At 44.8% G+C, this 23,263-nt stretch overlaps 1 protein-coding gene across 5 annotated transcripts in view; it reads left to right on the top strand.

The window, feature by feature from the left end:
* Positions 1 to 23,263, top strand: part of LOC124501493 (cationic amino acid transporter 3-like) — a 214,991-nt gene that overhangs the window by 110,965 nt on the left and 80,763 nt on the right. For 2 of the 5 annotated variants that reach the window (XM_047065719.1, XM_047065718.1), the window contains exon 1: positions 13,392 to 13,561. The exons of 2 other annotated variants lie outside the window; for them this stretch is intronic. The gene's annotated coding sequence lies outside the window, so the exon portion shown is untranslated. Of the gene's footprint in view, positions 1 to 13,391; positions 13,562 to 23,263 lie in introns of those variants that run through there. One more of the 5 variants, XR_006959769.1, reaches the window with a different exon arrangement.

The raw sequence follows: 23,263 nt of genomic DNA, 5'->3' as shown, positions 1-23,263 counted from the left end.
CACAACTTCCTGGATAGCCCGCCTCTGAAGCAGTCTCCACACTCAGCATGAAATCCAACACAAGGCTCTATCTCAGGACACTGGGATCGTGACCTGAGCTGAAATTAAGTCAGACCCTCAACCAACTGAGCCAGCTAGGTACCCCCAGAATTTCAATCTTATACCAGTGTCCTTTCAAAATCCATTTGTTTCAATCTGAGTCAGTCCTGACAACACATAAAATTCTTTTCCGAAGCTTTCCCTTCACAAGCCTTCTACAACTTCCTTTTTTCATTCAGCTTTTATCATAAGCCTTCTCTCTAAATCACCACTCTCATTTTAGGACAAAATTATTTTCTTTTACCTCAACAAGAATGTATTCTCATTTTTTATACCTTTCTTACACATCTACTTTCCTTGTCATTTCCATTGGTCTTAATGACATTTACCATAATTTTAACCCTTAAAAACCATAGTCTCCAGTAAAAATTAAGCAGTAATCAATTATGAACTATTTGTTCCATCAGAACTCTTTAGATTGGAAATTTATGTATGCATTTCATAATTTCTAGAAACATGTACCTCTCCAGAGTACAATCTCTTAATTAAGCATAAAACATGTTCACTATCAGTCCCAAGTATTTTCAGTTTCTCTGCAGTAAGAAATCAATGCAGATATATCTCCATTCAGGAACCAATGCTTTAATGGTCTGTCTTATTTCTAGAAACATGTACCTCTCCACAGTACAATCTCTTAATTAAGCATAAAACATGTTCACTAGCAGTCCCAAGTATCTTCAGTTTCTCTGCAATAAGAAATCAATGCAGATATATCTCCATTCAGGAACCAATGCTTTAATGGTCTGTCTTATTTGGAAAAGTATTGGCTATCCAATGAATCCAATTTATCATTTAACTTAGCACAACTTTTAAATTTCTGATGACCAAAACCTCAGTTCAACTGTCCATTACTCCAAAAACCAATACTCAAGAGAATATTGATTAGAAAGGAATATAAGTTTTGTTCAGGAGCCTGTCTACCTGGGGAGAAGGGGCAATCTTGTCCACATGACAACTCTGAGATTTTTGCCTGGCCCTGGAGTTTTTAAAGGAGCTTAGGGCAGCTAATCAGTAAAAGGAGTACAATAGTCCCTAACATTTCTTTATTACATGCACACTTGACCTATCAGCTACAGATGATATTTCAGTGCTAAGAAATTGTGCAAAGGGGTCTGGTTCCTCAGTGCCTAGGGGTTGTGCAGAAGGTCTGTTTCCTTGGTATGTGGCAGCAGGGGGAAGGTGTCATTGTAACAGTCTCTGGATTCTGCTTCATTATGTGCAGAAGGGCTCTGTTCTTTTCTAGGAAAGGATGCATGATCTATAGGTATACAAAGAAAGGTTAGCCAATCAATCATGTAGGTTCAGGGTGCTGGTTGAAGCTTAATGATTAAGAGGAGAGTTTGTCCTGGGACAGCTACCTTGAGGGTGATTAGCACTTCATGTATTTCTGATAAGTAGGCTCAGTGCTCTATCACAAACACTCAGGCCTTCATCAGCTGCATTAAAGTTTATTGGAAAACGCAACCTGCGGAAAGGCAAGAGGCATGATGGACCAGGAGGAGCAGGATGGGCCAGGGTGGCGGCAAGGGAGTCCTATGGATTTGGCCAAGACAGAGATCAAGTTTCCCAGTGGTGCTGACAACTGAGGCTCTGAGGCTGAAGCAGATTGAGTTTCTGTTTCAGGGACAGCAGGACTCAAGGATGTTGGGGAGATGCTCACCAAAGGGACTGGGGAATGGAATGGGCTCACTTTCCATAGGTAGACATATTACTGACAAAATATTTACCTCTCTTTTAATCCTCACAGAATTATTAGGTAAATTTTATTAACCCCACCTTACAATTGATGAAATAGGCTCAGATAGTTTACATCAAGTGCTCAAGGTAACACAGCATATTAAGAGGCAAAGGCAGGATTTGAACTCAGGTGCTTGACCCCTGAACTATTGCTCTTTCTATTGCACCACTGGACACATGGTCATACTCTTTTATGTGTCTGCCTCAACTTCAGACCTGGGCAGTGGGAGGTGAGGGGAGGTAGCAGACAGGTGCTCAAAAGTGTTTGTTGTATGAAGGAATGAATCACCACTTCCATGGTGTGGGCCAGAGTTCTAGAGACTGTGGAGACAGGAAGGGGAATATAGCAAAAGAGTTCCAATGTGGGCCAGGAAACTGGAAATAGGTTTCCTGTGGGTTTCCATGTTTTTCCTAGACATTCTAGACCTCTAGAATGTAGAGAATTGGGCTCTAGATCCCTAGAAGAAGGAATAGAGTGGGATGTATGTGTGCACAGGTGTGTTTGATAAGTGTATAAAAGTGTGTATATTTGTGTGTGTTAACTATAAATGTATGAGTTTGTGAGTATGTGTCTTTGTGTTTCATACATGTGAAAATGTTTGTGACTTATGTGTGTGTACTTGAGGTTATATGTGTATATGTATGAGTATGAGCATCTGTATCTGCATGTGTGCAGGTGTATGTATGCATGTGTGTATGTGTGTGTGCTGTTCCTGGAGAGCCTGAAGACTCATAGCTGAAGATGTCTTTGATTTGTACAAATTTCCAGCAGGTTTCAGGCTGTGGTATGTGGTGGGTGGGGTGAGGTGGGAGGGAAGAGGAAGAAGGCTGTGTGTGCTTGGCGTGTGGGGGGTTGGGGATCATGAGCAGTGGGTGGCTCTGCCCTGCCAGGCACAGAGGGATGGCATCAGGGTCCACGGTCTGAGGCTGGGTGGAGACTGGGTCCTGAGGCCTTCACTGAGGGTTTGAACTAGAAGAGCTCAGAGGCCCTACTCTGACCAGGGAGGGCCATGAAGATATTGGGCCAGGGTGGGAGGGTGGCCAGACAGTGGATGGTTCAGGCCTACTCTCTTCACACCCTCAGGATTTGGGAATCATGTAACCAGGCTCCACCAATTCTGCCTGAGGGCCTTCGAGTCCCCAGAAGTGTTTGTGTTCCACCTCCTGAGACTGGGATGACCAGAATCACAGTGAAGACTTCTGTCTCTGTCACTACTACCCAGACAGGTTCAAACTAAGTCCTTGTCTGTTAGAGGCCTCTGGGAAGACCATATACACATTCTTACTGAATTTCACACAAGCTGAGGTTTTCAGACTCCTTGTTCTTGGAAGCTCTTACTGAGTGTAACTCAAATCCCCTTGTTGTACTTCATGCCCTATAAGCCCAGGCTGAGTGTGTGAAATTGAATCCCAACACCCCAACACCTATGCATGGAAGTAGTTTCTCCTGGATACGAAAGTGGGTCAGAGTGTAGGAACACTGAGAGGATGTGTGGAGAAAGCTGGTGGATCACAGATAGGTCAGACTTTTCCTGGGCAGAGGAAAGATTCAGAGAATGGAGTTCAAGAACCACCAGTTTGCCCTCTCTTTCCCCTGTCACCCTACATAGTACCCTACGTAGGGAGGACTAAGATTAGAATGTGGAAAGTGCTTCCCTATGTGCAGCTTTGAGGAGCCTCTGTAAACACAGGGTAAAGGGCAAATGATGAAGGAAGAAGTTCTTCTTGCAGCTCAGGAAGTAGGAAGAGAGGGGCAGGGGCTGTTGGACTCTGAGGGGCAGAGGGTGACAAGGGTGAGAGTGTGCACAGCACGGTGTTTGTGGTGTATGTGTCTGTGCTCTGTGGTTAACAGTCCTGTGTGCACCAGTCATGTATGTAAACATGTATCACATGGTGAAGAGTGCAGCTTTGATGGGTTATTTAATCCAAGGTTGTGAGCAGGCTTCCCACTGGGGCCTACAAAGTATGCTTCTCTGTTAGGAGCAGCAGTCAGCACAGATGGGAAGACTCCTAGATTGGGAATCAAGAAAATGTGGGTTTCAGTTCTGGCTCTAGTTATCAGCTGGGTCACTGTGAAGTATCACTTCTGTGAGGTGGGATGTCACCTGCTGTGACAACCATAAAGGAAAACCTATGTGGCCCTTCTGTGCTAGCAGCCACAGTGCCGGGGACCAGAAAAGGGAAGGGGACAGGATGGGTGATGGCATTTCAGGGCCCAAAGGGAATAACGGATGCCAGTGGAAAGGGCTGCAGGAAAGGTTTCCTAAATTTGGAAATTCATGGGTTCTTGCTGGAGCCAAAGATTCCCCCAGCCTGGGGAGCCCAGCCCTGTCTCAGCTCCCAGGGCCCAGGGAGAGCTGTTCTCTGCTGTCCTTTTGTGGCCTCAGAGCCCTTCACAGGTCGCTGATGAGAAGGTTCTGCTCTGGTCCACAGGAAGACTCTTTCTTTCTTTCTTTCTTTCTTTCTTTTCTTAAACCACTTTAATGACGAATGATTAACATACAAAAAGCTATACATATTTAATGTGCACAACTTGGTGCGTTTAAGATGCAGCTATTTGTTTGTTTGTTTTAATTTACATCCAAATTAGTTAGCATATAGTGCAACAATGATTTCAGGAATAGATTCCTTAATGCCCCTTACCCATTTAGCCCATCCCCCCTCCCACAACCCTTCCAGTAACCCTCAGTTTGTTCTCCATATTTATGAGTCTCTTCTGTTTTGTCCCCCTCCCTGTTTTTATATTATTTTTGCTTCCCTTCCCTTATGTTCATCTGTTTTGTATCTTTAAGTCCTCATATGATTGAAGTCATATGATATTTGTCTTTCTCTAATTTCACTTAGCATAATATGCTCTAGTTCCATCCACATAGTTGCAAATGGCAAGGTTTCATTCTTTTTTATTGTTGATTAACACTCCATTGTGTGTGTGTGTGTGTGTGTGTGTGTGTGTGTGTATATATATATATATATATATATACATACATACATACAACATCTTCTTTACCCATTCATCCATCGATAGACATTTGGGCTCTTTCCATACTTTGGTTATTGTTGATAGTGCTGCTATAAACATGGGGGTGCATGTGTCCCTTCAAAACAGCACACCTGTATCCCGTGGATAAATGCCTAGTAGTGCAATTGATGGGTCGTAGGGTAGTTCTATTTTTAGTTTTTTGAGGAACCTCCATACTGTTTTCCAGAGTGGCTGCACTAGCTTGCATTCCCACCAACAATGCAAAAGAGATCCTCTTTCTCCACATCCTTGCCAACATCTGTTGTTGCCTGAGTTGTGAATGTTAGCCATTCTGACAGGTGTGAGGTGGTATCTCATTGTGGTTTTGATTTGTATTTCCATAGGGTAACATTTCTATACCGCTAGTGGAAATTGGTTACATTACAAGCAGTGATCTTTGGTTGTCCAAGAGAATATTTCCACCCAAACCCCTGGTTTCTGGAGGTACTCAGTACCTCCTTAAGTCTGGGATACTCTTCTGAGATTTAACTCTGTTTGCCACTGCCTGAGGTTTTAAGTTCAGCTTTTGCAGGTTAGGGTGAAGACCAGGGTCTGAGATCAGATATTGAACAGAGAGAGAAATTTGTCCTCATCCTTGGGTTCCATCTACCACTTCAGCTTCCCAGGGTCTTTGAGAGTTTTCAAAGAAAGAGGGCAGGAGCTAGTGCCATTCCTGCAGAAAATGAGTCTGGAGCAGACCAAGGATTATAAGCCTAGGCTTCTGCTTATTTGCACCTGATCTCAGTCCCACAGCCTTAGCAGGGAGATGGATTGGCAGGAGCCAGGAGTCAAGAGACAGGGATGCTGGAGGGAGATGGCGTATTTGACAAATGCTGACATGACTCCTTATCTGCTACCTCTGGTATCCCCTCCCACCCACCAGGTTGCCCTTGACCCTCCCCTTCTAGTGCTCAGTGCTCATTAGTGACTACCTGTCTTTGGGGAGACACCCTGGGGGCCAAGTGCCATTGGATGGGCAAAGGGGGAGAGGAGGATGGAGGGACACCAGGAAAATGACTGAGGAGGAGGCATTGGAATGACTGGGATTTGAGCTGGGGACCCATGATCACTGGGGTGCTTGGAAGTCTTGGCAGAGGAAACTGTCCTGGGGGCAAATAGTGAGTTGCTGGGGGCAAGTGACTGGGGGTTGGTATGGGAAGGAATATTGAAAAGGATTGAGTTCTACTGATTTAGTTGCTTATTCTGGGAGACCTAGTGAAATATGAGCCAATGACTTTCTTGAGAACTTCTTATGTATGAGGAAGTATTACAGGCACCATGAGGGGATAAAATAGGGACACTCACTTTCTGTTCCCTTTCCCTTATTAAAGATGTGCTGCATAATCTCCCTGAACTCATTGACCCACATGGGCCTGTCTGAGGGGTGGAAGGAGCTTCTGGGAAGTTCTTGCCCATGATACAGAGGCTACACTCCCAGACTGCATGTTTTGCACATCCTGCTCCCTTTCTGCAAAATACCTACTGTGGGCCTCCTACCTCTCCTCACTCCTCTTCTCACAGAGTGTTCCAGATACACAGATACCTGGCCAAGGGGACCTCGAGCGCCCTCCCAGAATTTCAAGTGGCTCCCAGTGGACTAACTGGGGAGTGAGATGGGCAACCCTAAGGGCCTGAGCAGCCAGCACAACATGCAGGGGGTCAACCTGAGTCTGCAGTCTTGGAGAATATTCTGTAAGAAGCAGAGTGCTTCAGGCTGAACCTGCTCTGCATCCTAACCTCCATCTTCCACACAAAGGGCCACCAGCCTTGTCCCCTCTCAACCCTCCTTATCAGCTCACCCCAGAGACTCCAGGACTACACTGGGAGTCAGAAAAGCAGGGAGATAATCCCTGGACAGAGACATAAAGGTAAATTCAAGCCAAGACCAACAGAGTGGGACAAAAAGGCAGTACTGGTCTGAGCATCCTGGAGAGTCCAAGACACATAGACACAGAGTTAACAGACACAGACAGTCCACAGTGGAAGAGAGGAACAGGGAGTCAGATCCAGACACAGGAGAGAGGAAAGAGAGGAGCATCCAGAGAAGAGCCAGTGATCCAAGATCAGACACAGACACCCAGAGACCAGAGATGGTAGAGTCAGACAGGGACTTAGAGTCAGGAGTTGGGCCCAGGCTCAGGAAGTCTGAAAGCAATGGACTCAGATCCAAAGACATATCCATGGACATGGGACTAGGGACTGAGGAGGTAGCCAGGGAAATGCACCCAGAGAGTGAGAGAGAGGGAGACAGAGAAGGGAAAGGAAGAGGTGGGGACCAGGGGGAAGGCAGTGAGAAGGGGCAGGTAGAGGTGGCCTAGGGTGGGATACAGACTCTGAGTCAAGGGCTCTGCTGGTGTGTGTGTGTGTGTGTGTGTGTGTGCGTGTGTGTGGCAGGAACACAACAATTCAGAGCTCCGTACAAAATGGCAGAGTCCTCTGGTGCTAAAGGAGACCCCACTCCCCTCCCTCTGAAGAACTGGTCTGAGCAGTAGAAGGGGAGGAGAGAGAACAGAAACAAGAGGTGAGTTAGAGAAAGACAGAGAGGGAGAAGAAATGGTAGAAGGCTGACTGAGACCAGAGACAGAAACTGAGAGTGGAGCAGGGAATAGAGAAATGGACAGAAGACGGAGACAGAGGATGAGAAGGAGTATGATGGAGGTGGGTGTGCAGAGAGACAACCAGAGGGAGGGAACCTCTCACTGCAGGAGGGAGAGAGGGGCAGGGAGAGAGACAGGCTGTTGAGAAGCAGATGAGGGTAAGAGGGAGCAAGCAGGGCACCTGTCTCCCCAGAGAGGCTGGGCTGGGATGAAACAGCCCTGTGGGAGGTGGGGAGGTGGTCAGTGAGTGCTTTTGAGGGTGACCTTGTCTCTCTCCTGTTTTAAGTACAACAAACCTATTCCACACAACCATCTTCTTCACTGGAGCACTTACAACTGTCGCTGCAGGTGTCTGGTCACCTGGCGTCCTCTGTGGGGATCGGCTTCACAGCCTGCAGCACAGCTCGAGCATCCTCACCAGAAGCACATGTTTGTCTTTAGTGTGGATCTGATTTTTGATAATCGCCAAGTTTTTTTCTGAGGCTGAGGAATAAGGTGAGGCCCTAGCTGGGAAGCAGTATTTCCAGTTAAAAACCAGGTGAAAAAACAAAAAACAAAAAACAAAAAACAGGTGAATGTGGGAAAATACAGAGGAGGATGTGCCCTCCTCCAAAATGGCTCTGAAAGGTCATTGTGAAGGAGATGGTTGCAGCATGTGACAGAGGGAGACATTCCTTGTGGCTGCTGGAGCCCAGATTAATGTTCTCGTCTGTGAAAACCAGGCAGTAGTGCTTCAGGGAACATTCCCAGCCTGGTACTGGAGGGTGAGTCCTGCATTTGCCTAAGATACTGGGTCTAGTGGTCCTGCCCTTGAGGAACTTACAGCCACCTCCCTGCCAATTGATATGCAAGGTAACTGGTGACACTCACCCAGCACAGACCAACAAGTGTAAAGGACAAGGACACATTCAGAATCAGGGCCAGTTAGTTCATTAGGAAAGGCTGCTTGGAGGATGGGGGGTCATGAGTGGGGTGTAGAAGGAGAAAACCATAGGGCATGGGGTGGAGGAAGAAAAGAAGAGAACCTCTCTCTCTATTGCTTCTGAAGCAGGATGAGCAAACCATAATACAGGCAGGAGACAGCTTTTCTGGCCTGGATAAACAGCTTGACTGGGGAAGCAGCATGAAGGGGAATGGAAAGGGGCAGATCTTATGACCAGGTTAGGTGTTCTGCATTTGCTAGGATAGCTATCGGGACCCACTGGAGGGTGCCCTGAGATGTGTTAGGCAGTGGTATGTTTGACCACAATGTCTGGAGAAGATATACCCAGGTCTGCATGTCTTGTGTGTGTGTGTGCGTGTTTGAGGGGCATGATGTACATCCAAGTGACTTTGTGCCCCAGGTTCTTGTCTTTCCATCTGTGTGAGTGATTGGCATATTACTATGTTTGAGCACCCTGTTCTTTTTGTGAGTCTCCATGTGGTCATGTGTGAATGGTACCCTGATTACTTTCGTTGTATTTTCATTGGCTGCAGTGGACAGCAGCATGTGTGCAAGGATGTGTGTGTGTGTGTGTGTGTGCGCGCGCTCCTGTCTTCAAGGGAAGTGGGGGGATCACTGACTGCCCAAGCATTACCATCTCCCCAACACTGGCTCCATCTTTCCCTGCTGAGGTCCTGACAAAAAAAAGCAAACAGCAAAATGGCAAATGGCCATGCTAGAGAGACCAGAAACATTCATTGTAAACCACACGAAGACTCTTCCTGCTGAGGAGTAATGTACATGAAGAGTCATAGGGACAACAGACAGACAGAGAGTCCTGCAGGCACAGGCTGCTCCTTGGGGCAGGTGCACTCACATGCACACACACCCTCAGGTACCCATAGGCCTTCCAGTTACAGAAGGACACAGAAACACTGGCTCATGATTTCCCTCTTCCCAGCCATCCTCCAAGTTCTAAGGACCTTTGTTCCATTGCCTCAAAAAGCCTGCCAGCATTTGAGGAGATGGAGCTGATGTGCTCACTGGGACCTAGTAGCCAATAACCACGTAATTGTTCCTTTTGACTTGGAAAGTGTGAGTGTGTGTGTGAGTGTGTGTGTGCACCCTCCTCCTTCACTCCTTCCCCAATACTACCACCTCCCCTTTCTTCCCTTCTCTCTCTCCTCCAGAAAGATGCCTGTTCAGGCGCGCCTGGGTGGTTCAGTCGGTTAAGCGTCAGACTTCAGCTCAGGTCATGATCTCATGGTCTGTGAGTTTGAGCCCCGCGTCGGGCTCTGTGCTGACAGCCTGGAGCCTGCTTCACATTCTGTGTCTTCCTCTCTCTCTGCCCTTCTCCTGCTCACGCTCTGTCCGTCTCTGTCTCAAAAATAAATAAAACATTAAAAAATTAAAAAAAAAGAAAGATGCCTGCTGCCCATCTCTGAGCACTGCCTCTAACCCCAGGTTCCTCTATTTGCCCCAGTCCCACATCTTTCCCACAGAGTCTCTCCCTCACTCCTGTTTTTCATGCTTCAGTCTGGACTTTATCTTTCTTCCCCATGCAGCTGCTATTGATACCTCCCTGGTGGTCTATACTCTGTAGACTGAATCCTTTCCTTTGTCTCCCTTCTGCTCTGTCTACACTGCCCTTGGTCTCCCCCTGCAGATCCTTCATCCCCGCTCCTGCACTCTGCCCACAGCTGGCTCCGTATCCTACTCTCCTTACTGGCCCTCCATGGAAATGGCCCTTATCCCACTTGGTTTCAGGTGTGGTCCCTGGGCTTTTCCCCACCCCCTTCCATGAGGGCTCTTCTGGCCCCTCCAGAGTTCTAGTTTGACCTCTTTCCTCATCCTCCTTCCTGTTGTGAAGCTTCGGGCATTGTCTTCTGGCTCCCAGTCTCTGCCAGGACTCCCCTGGGTGTGGGGGGCAGTGGTGAAACAGGAGGTCTTGGGCTGAGCTGGAATCCCAGCCCTGTTCCACCCCATGTAGCCTCTTCACCTGGACTCACTCACCTGTAAAAGGTGTAAAATAATTGCAGGAGCTGCAGGAAATAATCCCTGGGACTGTAGTGAGAATTAGTACTGTGGTAAGGATGCAACACTCTCAGCACACTGTATGCACTCAAATAGTAGCTCTTATTATTTGTCCTTCCTCATTCTGCTCCCCTGACTCCTTAGCCTGGAATCAAAAAATATTTTTGGGAGAAGGAAGAGTGAAAGTAATAGACTGTATAAACCAAAACCGACGGAATATCAGGAATTTTGTATGATTCAGCCCAACAAGTGTTCTAAGCTCTGAACACAGGAAATGCCTGTGAGTGTGGACAAGAAGGGAGGGTGGGGACTGGACTGAACCCAGAACACAGGAAACCATGTGAATTGGTGTCCTTGCAGGAGCAAATTCACTCCCAGGGAGCATGGAGCATGGAGGCTGCCCAAAGCCCATCCTCCATTCATCCTATGGTGGCAGCGTTGACCACCCTCTGTCCCTGCAGTCATGGCCTGTGTCTGCTGGGGCTGCAGAGGGTCTGAGAGTCCAGCTCCTGAAAAACTCTCACCTCCAGACAGGACTCCTGGATGTCAGATCCATTCCTCCTTTCCCTTTATGCACGTCAAGTGAATACACATGCACACACAAACATATACACTTAAACACACACATACACACACTCATACAGGCACCTTGGAATTTCTAAAGGAAAGCCCTACCTCACTAGAGAGGGATTCTCTCCAGCTGCCTGCTTCCATGACACTCAACCTCACAAGTCAGTAATGTTTAGTGTCAGGAAAGCACTAAACCCTTCTGTCTCTCTGATTCCAAATATTTTGTGGTCTGAGACTTTCCTGGACTGAATCTGTCATCAGCCCTTCCTTCTGGCTGCTATCTCCCTGCTTTACTTCCTCAGTCTCTGAGGGTCTCTCTTCCCATCACTTTTTTTGTGAATTTCACTCTGTGAGCCTTTTAGTTTCTCCACCCACATCTCCTCCAGTGTGTCTTTTTTTTTGCTGCCTCCCCTACCCTTGTTCCCTCTCTTGCCTCTTTTCTATCTCTCTTCTTTGTTTCTCTTATCTCTGTATCCTTCAGCCTCTTCCCCTGTCTCTGCTTGACACCCCTGCCTCTTTCCTCTTCCCTCCTCCCACCCCTCAAGGTTCAGATAGTTCATGTGAAATCACCTAGTGAGCTCCAACTGCCCCCATTCTGTACACCCTTATATAGGAGAGACTTATGACCCCGTTGCTGTGTCCTCTGTATTCCCCCCAACCCCACCAGTCCTGGGTCAGTTCTTTTCCTTACCTGGTGATTGGCTGGGGGACTTGGCAATTCTCCCAGCCCCCTGTGTTAGTGAATGGCACAGGGAGAAAGAGGAAGGATTGCTCTCAGGATCAGATGTGAGGATAGATAGACCCTCCCTAGTATCTGCCCTTCCTTCTCTAGGGCAGATGCACATCTGGGAAAATCCAAGCTTGAGACAAGGGAAGACAGCCTATGATGTTGGAACAGGTGACCCATATGCCTCCAAATCAAACCCCCAGAAGCCCCTGGCCTACTGTTCTGTGATGGAACACATCCTTCAAATTCCTGCCTGTCTCTTTTGCCTCCAGGAATTTTGGCTCCATACTCCTGCCTGGACCACTCATCCACTACCCAGCATAGTGCCTGGAACAAAGGTGATGCTCAATTAGTGCCCTTGGTCCATGCCTAATGGAGATGTACTAGGGCAGGATCAATGTGATTTGTAGGTTTTCCTCAGTTGGAGGTTCTTCCTGAAACCTGGAACAATTCTTTCTGCTCCAATTTCAATGCTCTTAGTATCATTAATATAGACTATGTCCCTATTGAATCCTGCTGCTACCCTTCTCTCCCCTCCCTCCACCTCCACCCCAGTCTTTAAGTAAACTATTTTAGGGTTTAGAGGAATCTAGCACTATCACAGAGAGCGAGTGGTTCCCCTTTTCCTTGAGACTGTTGGCTTCTTGCCCCATCATTTGTCCATTCAGCCTTCAGTCCCTAAGTAGGCCCCACCTTCTCCATCTCTGAGAGTCTTGCCTCTGTTTGAAGATTAACATCCTGGGAAGGAGGAGGCATCTTTCTTTGGTCACTGTTTCAGGGTCTTGGAAGTCCTATGTTTTGAATGTCTTGAGCAGGAAGTTCTCTAGGCAAGAACTATGTCTTTTTTGTTACTTCCTCCAGCACAATGCTCAATGTACATTCAGTTAGAATATATTATGACTATCTCAGGAAATCCCTCATGGTAAGCCTTAATGAGATCCCTTTTGGTTTTATTCCTGGAATATAGGAAACATGGGTGGAGGACTGGGATGGATGATGGTAGTAGAGAAATCTAGTAGGAGATTCTGGAAGAGGTGTCAGAGGGGGTGCTTTTATCCTTGTTTAAAGGGCTGCTGAGTGGACCCTTTAGGTGGATCTGGGATTGGCCTCCAAATCACCACAGGATGTGATCCACTCAGCTCCCAACACTGTCCTTATGCCAACCAGGACCTCCTCTATACCCAGGACTTTGGGAAGCTTCTTCAGTTCTAGTTATTTTTATTTTTTTAATGTTTATTTTTGAGAGAGAGAGAAAGAGAGAGAGAGAGAGACAGAGTGCAAACATAGGAGGGGCCAACAGAGAAGGAGACATAGAATCAAACAGGTTGTAGGCTCTGAGCTGTTAGCACAGAGCCCAATGTGGGACTTGAACTCACAAGCAGTGAGATTGTGACCTGAGCCAAAGTCAGATGCTTAACCAACTGAGCCACCCAGGAACCCCTAGAAACTTCTTTACTTCTAAATTCAGATCTTGCTGCCACAAAGTCTCCAACAAAGTCCCATTTAAGCCCTCAGTCTACCTTCTCACAATGAAGGCCCCCACTAGTCTTCCATTGCCCAGCTCCAGCTTTTCTCCAGGATTCCAGCTAGGCCACTTACTCCACCCTTTCCAAACCTTCCCATATACGTGCCTCCCAATAACCCCAACTCACTGAGGCCCAACCTTCCTAGGGCCCCACTTCCTGAGGGCCCAGCCTCCAGGAGGACCTTGCCTCTTAGGGCCCCAACTCCCTGAGGGCCCAGCTAAGCTCCACTACAAGTCCTAACTCTGCTTGGCCAACCTCCTTACCTGTACCTGGGTTTGGCTTGCACATTCTTCTCAGGTCTTTCTCTTCTGAGACAGGAAAAGCCAATTGGTAAGTGATCTCTAATGTTTGTAGGGTTGGCAAGAAAACTGAGACCATGACAGAGGGAAAGAGGCTGGGTTTGGAGTATCACTGGCTGTGGAAGCCCTATAGTGTTTGAGCAGAGGATATTCCTAGCACCAGAGCTAGACTTTGGATTGGGAGTGCAGACTAGGGGCTTTGTGAGTTGAGGAAGGGCAGGTAAGTTTGTTGGTCTCAGAGTGATTTGGAGAACTACACTCTGTTCTCCTCCAGACCAGAAGTTCTCATCTCTGCTGAAGAAAATATAAGTTATGGGAGGGTATTCCTTGGTATTTCTCCTCCAGCATCTTTCCCACTTCTTTGCCCTGCCCTCCTCCCTGGCCTTTCCTTTCTGACCTGTAGCAGAGCTTGCTCTATTCAGCTTTGTCTTTCCGACAGGGCTCAGCACATAGTACGCTTAGGCATGTTCTTTCAATGAATGAAGATTCTTCCACTTGGCTTTGCTGCCTCCTTCATGTTTTGCCACACTTTCTCACTTGAGATTGTGAAAGTCTCTGTGTCATATCTTCTTATGGAGGACATTGCTGTGGACTTTGCAAAATAGCAGATCTGGTTTGACAAGGTGGTCTACCATCACCAGAGAGGATTCAAGAGTCTTCTTCCTCCATGCTGAAAGAGACAGATATCTATTTTTACAGCTGCTGAAGGTACCTCCCCACCTTTCTTATCTAATTTAAAAAATTTTGTTGCAGATTGATTATAGGCCAGGTCAGGCTGTAGGAGGAAAGATTACTAAGTTCCCCTGGGGTGTGTCTGCCTAGTGGTCTTATAACACTCAAAGTGGCAATTTGCTGTTATCTTGAAATGTATTTACAACATGTTAATTTAAGGCCCTTAGAGTCTTAAATTATTCTCTGCTTACCCTCCTCCCCACTGCCATGTACACTGTGGGCAGCACCCCAACACCAGAAGCCCAGACAACACTTATCCATGCACAACACGTGATTCATTGATTGCATGTGTCAAATGCTTATTTCTAGGTTGTCTTTCTTTCTCTTGCCCTCTAGAAGTTCTTAGGCAGATTCATTTTAACCTTAGTTTAAGCAAAATCATGTGGAAACGCCAATTTCTTTCATCAAGTAAATTCTAAATTGATAAAAAAATGATTTTTTGATTATATATTTTTTTTTTGGTTTATCCTCGTTCCTTTTTTATTTTAGTACTGAGCAGTGATAAAGCAGAGTAGGGATTAGAAACAACAAGGAGAGAAAGATAAAAAGCAGTGGCGGGGGCTATCTGTTTTAGATTATGATTCCCAAGCTGCGGTGAGGCAGTTGAGTCTTAGTGGAGAAGTCATACTGATCCATGGATGAGAACTCAGGACTTTGAGGCATGATACAACTCTCATATGACTCAGATGATCTGATGACCCTCCCACAACAAAACAAAGCAAAACAGGGTGTGCTGCAGCTACCTAGGGCTATGAGAGGAACCAAGCACAGTCTGGTGAGACAGGACAGAGAGAAAGTGATGGCCAAGTACTTATATGGGAGGACAGAAGGACATATTTAAAGATATGAAGGAAGATAACCAGAGGGATAACAGCCTTTCCTAAGTCACTTTGTATGCAATGTAATACTAAAGGAAGTACAGAAGAAGGAGCAATGGGCTCTGACCACTCATAACTGCAGTCTAAAAGTGGAGACAGAGTATAGTGATACATGGGATGACTGGGTAAATTTCTAGATTCTGAACTTACAAGGAAACAAAGGTTTTGGGAGGAAAAACAAAGCTGTTTAGCAAGACTTCTTGGAAAAAATGAGTGTAGATTAGTGCTCAGCTACATGACAGTCGTGGTTTGGATAATAAGGCAGACAGGCAGATGGATTTCCTTCTACTGCTTTCTCCTGAGGACTTTTATTAGATGTTCTTTGTTGACAAGATTCAGTGTTGAGAAAAGGGAGTAGACAATTGTAGGGGAGAAGTAGAGAAGAAACTGAGTTTCACTGTTGACATCAATGTATCATATCATTTTCTAATCCCTTAATTGCACATCCTTCCTGGCTTTCCCCAGCTCTCTTTGATTCTTGTTAGAAAAGTCAGATTCTGATTCTTACTGGTAGCCCATCTAATTTATGAAGACATCTAGAAACAGAAGCTCAGGCTTTTCTAACTTGTCAAGTTGATCACCTTGTTTTGGTGTCATACAAATGTAAATGATTTTCAAAACAGAATTCTGACTGAAACTAAGCCTGTAAATGTGTCAAATCATAAATCAGGAATGTTGCACTTAGCTCTGTCTTCTCTCCAGTTGTTCCAGAAGGACTAAGAAAGGGTGCTTGTTCACAGCCATACCAGAAAGATACTAGATAATATGGAGTATACACAGCCTCTTGAGAAGCTCTGGCTATCTGTTTACCTAAATAATGGTGCAATGATAGTATGGTGTCTGCATGTAACAAGGACTATACAGGTATTTTGGGAAGGAAGTGAAAATGTTTTGGTCTACATCTACAGACAAATTTGTCTACATTTGACTTAATGGATTTGGTCTACATACAGTTGGTCTGGAGTGTGTTAGTCTGCATCAGCGTGGGTTTTCTCTCACTTGGAATTCAGTCTTTGCCAGACTGGGATGGGATTTGAGAGGTTTTGTGCTGGGGGTGGTAGGGTAGGTAGAAGAGTTGGAAGAGGTGGTTGTGTTTCCTCTAGGTCTAATGAGCATACGATTTGTGGACTACCATATCTTCAAGTTCAAGTCTTGGTTGTACCTAGTAATATTCACTTGCAGAATTAGGGTTTCTAGCCTCATTGAGAGAACATGAAGCACATTCTACCATAAGGAGTTTCTATTTTAGACAGGGAGACAAAATCTTCTTCCAAGTAACATGCAAATAGAATACAGCACAAAGTAAAATCATAAGTGGGAGGATGCCTAGTAAGTGATCGCTTAGTGAGGTTGTTCTCAGAAGACTCCAGGGAGATAAGTTTGGATATTTATTTTCTTTAGTTTGAGCTTGGTTACTTCAGCTTTCTTTACACTTTTCTTTTTTTTTTAATTTTTTTTTAATGTTTATTTTTGAGACAGAGAGAGACAGAGCATGAATGGGGGAGGGTCAGAGAGAGGGAGACACAGAATCTGAAACAGGCTCCAGTCTCTGAGCTGTCAGCACAGAGCCTGACTCGGGGCTCAAACTCACAGACTGTGAGATCATGACCTGAGCTGAAGACGGACGCTTAACCGACTGAGCCACCCAGGCGCCCCTCTTTACAACTTTTCAAGGAAGCTATCTGACATTTACTTCTCTTTCCGCAGGGAAAGTCATACATTTATGACTACTGCAGTAGTTTCTCTCTCCTTTCCTTGTCTGCACAGACCAACACTGAGAATTATTATCTTATATTAATTAATTATTATTAATATATGTTAATATCTAGATCTGTACTAATATCTGTAGCAAATGTTTACCTGAATCTGTTTAGTTGGCAAACTGGATTTACTGGTTCAAGGTGTGGTGGAGTTTATTTTGTGTTTTTGGTGGGGGGCATGGAAGAAGACCTAAAAGAGTCTCTATTTATTGGATCATGGCCCAATCTGAAGATGTAGCTTGAATTGATGTTGTCCTGGGAAACAGTTACATACAATGCCAAAATAGGGTAATTCCCCCTCTTCCATGTGGCCTTCTCAGGCTGATCCATGGTGCACAGAAGACACTCATAGTCTTGCCAACAAGGAAAATGAGGTTCTTACAACTCTTACCTTTCATCAACTAGGAAGCCATCTGGTATCTTGACATACTCTTGCCTTGACAATTCATTTATAACTTAGGATTACCCTTCCTAGTTCTTAGTTATATATCTTTTACTTATTTTGGCTGGTGGTGAAGTGTTCACAAAATGCCCTTAATTGTAAATTCCCACTGAGGGAAATCCACTATTTGCCACCGTTGTCTTGCACTGTGTGTATATGAGTACATGATGACTTGGGAATAATTGTGGTGGTGTTTATAATTTTGGGGGTAGAAGGATGTTGCTTTTGTTTGAGTTCTTTTCTACAAACAATCACTATGGTGCTTGAATTTTCTAATTTAGAATTTGTCTTTGTATTAAGATACACTTAGTGGAAATCTGATCTTTGATAGATTGAATCCAGTCTTTCTCACTTAGAAATTTTTTGTGGTTTCAACTTGAAGGACCATCCAATTTATCACTTTAGACTCAACCCAAAGTACACTGAGCCCATAATTGTAGGTATCTACAGACAGTACAGGAAAAATGGTAACAAATGGAGAAAATTCTTTTCTTTGGGAGCTTATAGCATAAGGGCATTTCATGGATACTTCCCCATCCTCTTGAAACAAGTGAAATCCTCTTTTACATAAATCCGATCATTTGACTATTGTACCACTCCCCACCTCTGCAGGTTAGACTCAATGTAGTTATTACAGTTTGAATATCATGTATATTGCCTAATGCCAGAGCACTAGGTGACCTATTTTCCAAATAACGTAAAGCAGTGGAAGTAATAAAACTCTGTGCTGTGCATGTGTTCATTTGTCAAGGTGATGACACTGGAGAAAAATATAAATGTCACAGATATTGCACTTTATTTCAGCTGACTTGGGTTACTCCCTTTGTACTTTCACTTTGTTGTGGTGAAAGAGACTTGGACCTCAGTTCTCATGTCAGATCTCTGACATCACCAAACTGGACTGTAAATTGTGGGGTACTTTCTTGGCTGTGGCAAATTAACTCTTTGTACCTCAGGCTTCATCTCGGGAAGGAAAGGCATGCTTCATGCGCCATCAGACAGAAGCTCTGATCCTCAGCAACACCCCCCCCCCACCTACTACTCCTGACCTCTTCTCTAACTGGGTGTTCTCCTTGTGCAAGGTCTGGGTGGGAGTGTGTGTGTGTGTGTGTGTGTGTGTGTGTATGTATCCCATGGGTGGCTGTATGACATCTCTGCTTTGACACCTAGAGAGGGAGGCAGAGGCAAGAATGCAGCTAGTTCAGTCCTTGTCATATTACCAGATACACTAGACATCTATTGAGATCTCTACAAAACTTGTCTCCATGCCTTGTTTTCAAACTCTAGAGGAGGACTTTCCTTACAGAACCCAATACTTAGTTTACAGAACATGAAAATCGGTAGTCAACATGTAAAACTATCACTTTTTCTAGGGTGTCCATCACATCTAGAGTAACAGCTAAAATCCTCACACTGACTGTCAGACCCTACAATGAAGGATCTGGCTTCCTGCTTTCTTTCTGACCTCATCCCCTACTGCTTACCCCTCACTCACTCTTTCCTGGCCCCACAGACCTCCTTATTATTCCTCAAAAATAGCCAAGTGGCACCATTTCACACCCATTAGGATGGCTACCTTTAAAAAGACTAGAAGATAACAATTATTGGCAAGGATGTGGAAAAATTGAGATGCTTGTGCATTGCTGTTGGGAATGTATAATGGGGAAGCCACTGTGGAAAACAGTATGGTGGTTGCTCAGAAAATTAAATATCCAATTACCACAAGATCCAGTAATCCCACTTCTTGTGTATATACCCTATAGAATTGAAAGCAGGGACTCAAAAGCTACAACTGTATTCATAACAGCATTATTCACAACAGCCAAAAGGTGAAGCAATGCACATGCCCATCAGTAGATGAATATATAAACAAGATTGAGATATACACAATGGAATGTTATTCATCTTTAAAGAGAAGGACATGCCGACGTATGTTACAAGCTGGATGAATCTTGAAGACATTATGCTAAGTGAAATAACCTGGTCAAAAAATGACAATATTGTATGATTCTACTTATACGAGGTATCTAGAGTACTCAAAATCATAGAGAAAGAAAGCAGAATGGTGGTTTCCAGGAGCTACAGGGAAGGAAGAATGGGAACTAACTCTTTATGGGTACAGTTTCAGCTGAGGAAGACGAACAAGTTCTGGACATGGATGGTGGTGACGGTTGCACAACAGTGTGAAGGCGAGGCTGTATTGGAGCACCCATTTTAAAATCAAAACACCTACTGAGCACATCCTAACCCTTTCTTGCTTTCTTTTTCTCTGAAGTACTGATTGCAATGCCAACACAATACCTATTCATACTACTTTTTTATTGTTTGCTTCCTACTGCAGGAACTTAAGCAACTTGAGTGGAGAAATGTTTGTGTTTCCCTTTGCTTTATGAATAAATGGGGCCAATATATTTGAATAAATGAAAGACCATTATTGAACACAGACTTGAAGAGAAGGCACAAACTGAAAGAGAAAATGGGACAACTCCATTTTCATTTGGATTTGTTAACCAATTTCTTCTACCGTTGGGCATGAGACTCAGCACCAGTGTCATGACGGCTTTTGACTGTTTACCTTTTCATATGTATTGTGAACTATTTCACTTTTGGACATGTTGGTGTACATGTACACAACACTTCCTATTACTTAAAACTCTTGCCCTACACTCAAAGCCTCTACTCTTGTGTTTATGACTGCCTCCTACCCAAGTTGCAGAGGTGCTGAGTTAGAAATCCAGAAACTCTGGGGAAACTCGGCTATCCAGAATATTTTATTCTTGTTTGTTTGGGAGCCACTGGTTTGATTGGCTCCAGAGTTTTCATTTTCTGGAAATTTTAAAGAGGATGAGAGAATCTATATACTTTGGGATCAGGAAGGAGCTGTGCTTGGATACAAACGGATTGCAATAATCTCTGTAGATGCTGCATTTAAAGTCCACTTCTCTGAAACTCTGAGAGCTTAAAAATAATTATTTAACAGCCTCAGTAGCCTTCCTCTCAAGTCTTTATCAAACTTTTAGCAAGGCAACTGGTATCCAAACTATGTTTGAGGCTATTTGGGAGGAGCCACAGGACCAACTTCCTGATCAAGTGTTAACATCCAATCACGGGGACCAGTGGAACTTACTGCCTTGGAAAAATGTTTTGAATAGGAAAGGTCCAGAGTGAGGGCAGTACCTTTCTAGAGACAAAGGAGTGAACCCAATGATCTCCAGGACAAAGGAGAGTGGGTGGGTGGGGCTGGCTGGGAAAGCAAGATGGCCTGCAATTTTGTGGGTGGATTGTTCAACTTGACAAGAGTTGTTCTGGGAGACTTGGGATGGAACTTTTATTTTGAAGTTTGGAAGGAGCTCAGAGACTAAAGGAAATACAGGGAGGAGGAGAGGAGGTAAGGGAAACCCTGGGGCATTATGGAATTCATAAAACCTGGCTTCATATTCCCTGGCCTCTCTCTACATTTCTTTCTTTCTTCTTTCTTTCTTTCTTTCTTTCTTTCTTTCTTTCTTTCTTTCTTTCTTTCCTTTTTGTTTAACTTTTTTTTTAATGTTTACTTTTTTTTTTATTTTTGAGAGAGAGAGAGAGAGCATGAACAGGGGAAGGACAGAAAGAGAAGGAGACACAGAATCCAAAGTAGGCTCCAGGCTCTGAGCAGTCAGCACAGAACCCGACGAGGGGCTCGAACTCAAGAACTGTGAGATCATGACCTGAGCTGAAGTCAGACGCTTATCCAACTGAGCCACCCAGGTGCCCCTAACTTTTGCTTATTATTTATTTATATTTAAGAGAGAGAGAGAGATAGAGTACAAGAGAGACAGGGAGACATAGAATCTGAAGCAGCCTCCAGGCTGTGAGCCATCAGCACAGAGCCCATTGTGGGGACTCAAACTCACAAACCACAAGTTCATGACCTGAGCTGAAGTTGGATGCCCAATCAATTGAGCCACCCAGGCACCAGTTGGGATGGTTTAGGAAAGGCTTCCTAGAAGTGGAAAGGGGGAGGGTTGTAGAATAGGGTTGAAAAAGGCTAGAGGGTCAAGACTGGAAAGAAAGGAGTGAGGAGGGTATCCCTGGTAGGGTAGATAACTTACCCAAGCCCAAGGCTCATCCCAGGAAGGTTAAGTCAGAATGCAAGGACCTGAGTTAGCAAGGAGGTGATGGGCCTGAGAATAGGGGAAGAATTAATGTGGGGCTCTGACAGGTAGGTCAGAAAGTCCGGACTGAATATAAACCATTGGAATAACCACAGAATACTGCACAAATAAAGGGCATTTCTGAAATTGTGCTTGAGGACAAAGTTTCTCTGTGTTGTTATTAGCTAAATTTGTGGTAAGCTCTCTCAGTATTCCCAATCATGGGTTGGCTTTCTCTTCTACAAGTTTGCTTGTTCATCTCTTTGTTCTGCCTGCTTCTGTTGGAGTCAATAAAACATGATTTTTTAATTCCCAGATATTTGGTTCTTTTGGGTTGCTTCTCTGATATCTTTATATTTTGTCTAAAGATCCACTGTCCCTCATCTTCAGTAAAAGTGGGAAGAGCTCAAGGGCCACCCTGCACAACATAGTTGAATGAAACAGAAATTATCAAACTCATTACCCATCTCCAACCCTGCCATTTAGATGGTCATCCTCTGGGATTCTTGCTCAGGGTCCATGGATTGATTTCAGAATGTTGATGACATTATTTTGACGTGACCAACCTCAGAGGGGTGTGTGATTGAACAAATGTTAGGAAACATATTTTTCTTTGTTGGAAGGTAGGTGACTGGGGACGGTTCCCCAGAGAAACATGGTACAAGCATCCTTAGTGCCCAGTAAGAAGCCTCTAGAGACAGTTGAAGGAGCTGAAGGAGAAAGAGGAACTGGGAAAAGGGAAATAGGTTCAGAGAGAACTAGTAGGTGGGGTGCCCCATCTTCCCTTGTTCTCCACCCTCTTTCTAGCAGGTATCCCTTCTCTGTATTCTCCATGTCCTGACAATTATAGGATTCTGATTCTCCTTCAATTTAAATCTGTTGAGTGCCTGCCATTTATCAGGCTCTGAACCAGATCCTCTCATGACATCACCTCATGCAGTTCCTTTGTTGATCCTGAAGTGTACTGAGTAGAGTCAACCCCTCCCTCAGTCATGAACTTTTAGAACCATAGCTTTCTGTCAGGCCCCTTTTCAAGGTATTTTATTTTCCCCTTTCATCCTGAGCTCTTTCTCACTTCCCCTCCTCACTGGATGCACTTGCTTTAGTGTATTTAACAAATTCTCTTCCAGTCCATGTTCTATATGTGTATATAGATACATACATCCACTGGAATTTTGATACATTAGCATAGATGGCATATGGGAGAAGCCCAGGTGTTATGAGGAAGGGCATACATAGGAAGGGCAGCACAAAGGTCAGGGGAGGCTTCCTTGGGAAGCAACATCTGAGCTGGAACTGAAAGAGAAGTAGAGGTTAACTAAGGGGAGGGATAAGAGGGCATTAGAGGCAAGAGAACAGGGTGAGTGTGGAATTTCACAGCTGGATCAGGAACTGGGCAGGGGATGAGGATAGGGGAATCAGCACAGGTGAGGTGATGAAGGAAGGAAGAATTATGAAGGAAGGAGAGTGGGAACCACTGAAGGGTTTGAAGACTGGGGGTGGGTGGGGGACACATCAATCACATTCATAGTATAGAAAGTTCCATGAGTTAAGAATTGACCCTCCTTATCTATCTCCCATGTTGTTGGTAAATCATAACATTGGAACTGGTGGATGGCAAATAAGAAGTCTAGATGGATTTGTAGACAGAAGGTCAGAACCACAACATAAGGATGTCTTTTGATAACCTATAGAGAAGATATTTCAATTTTGACTTGTTCTGCTTTTTAAAACTTCTTACAACACTTTCTAAAATTCTCTCAAAACCAAAGCCAGAGTAGAGAGGAGAGT

Source organism: Lynx rufus, unplaced genomic scaffold (assembly GCF_022079265.1).
Source record: "Lynx rufus isolate CCGP_SWC_20201006 ecotype Redwood Valley unplaced genomic scaffold, mLynRuf1.p SCAF_7, whole genome shotgun sequence".
Taxonomy (NCBI): Eukaryota; Metazoa; Chordata; class Mammalia; order Carnivora; family Felidae; genus Lynx; species Lynx rufus.
The sequence above is the reverse complement of the archived record's forward strand: the minus strand, read 5'-3'. Positions and strand labels throughout refer to the sequence as shown.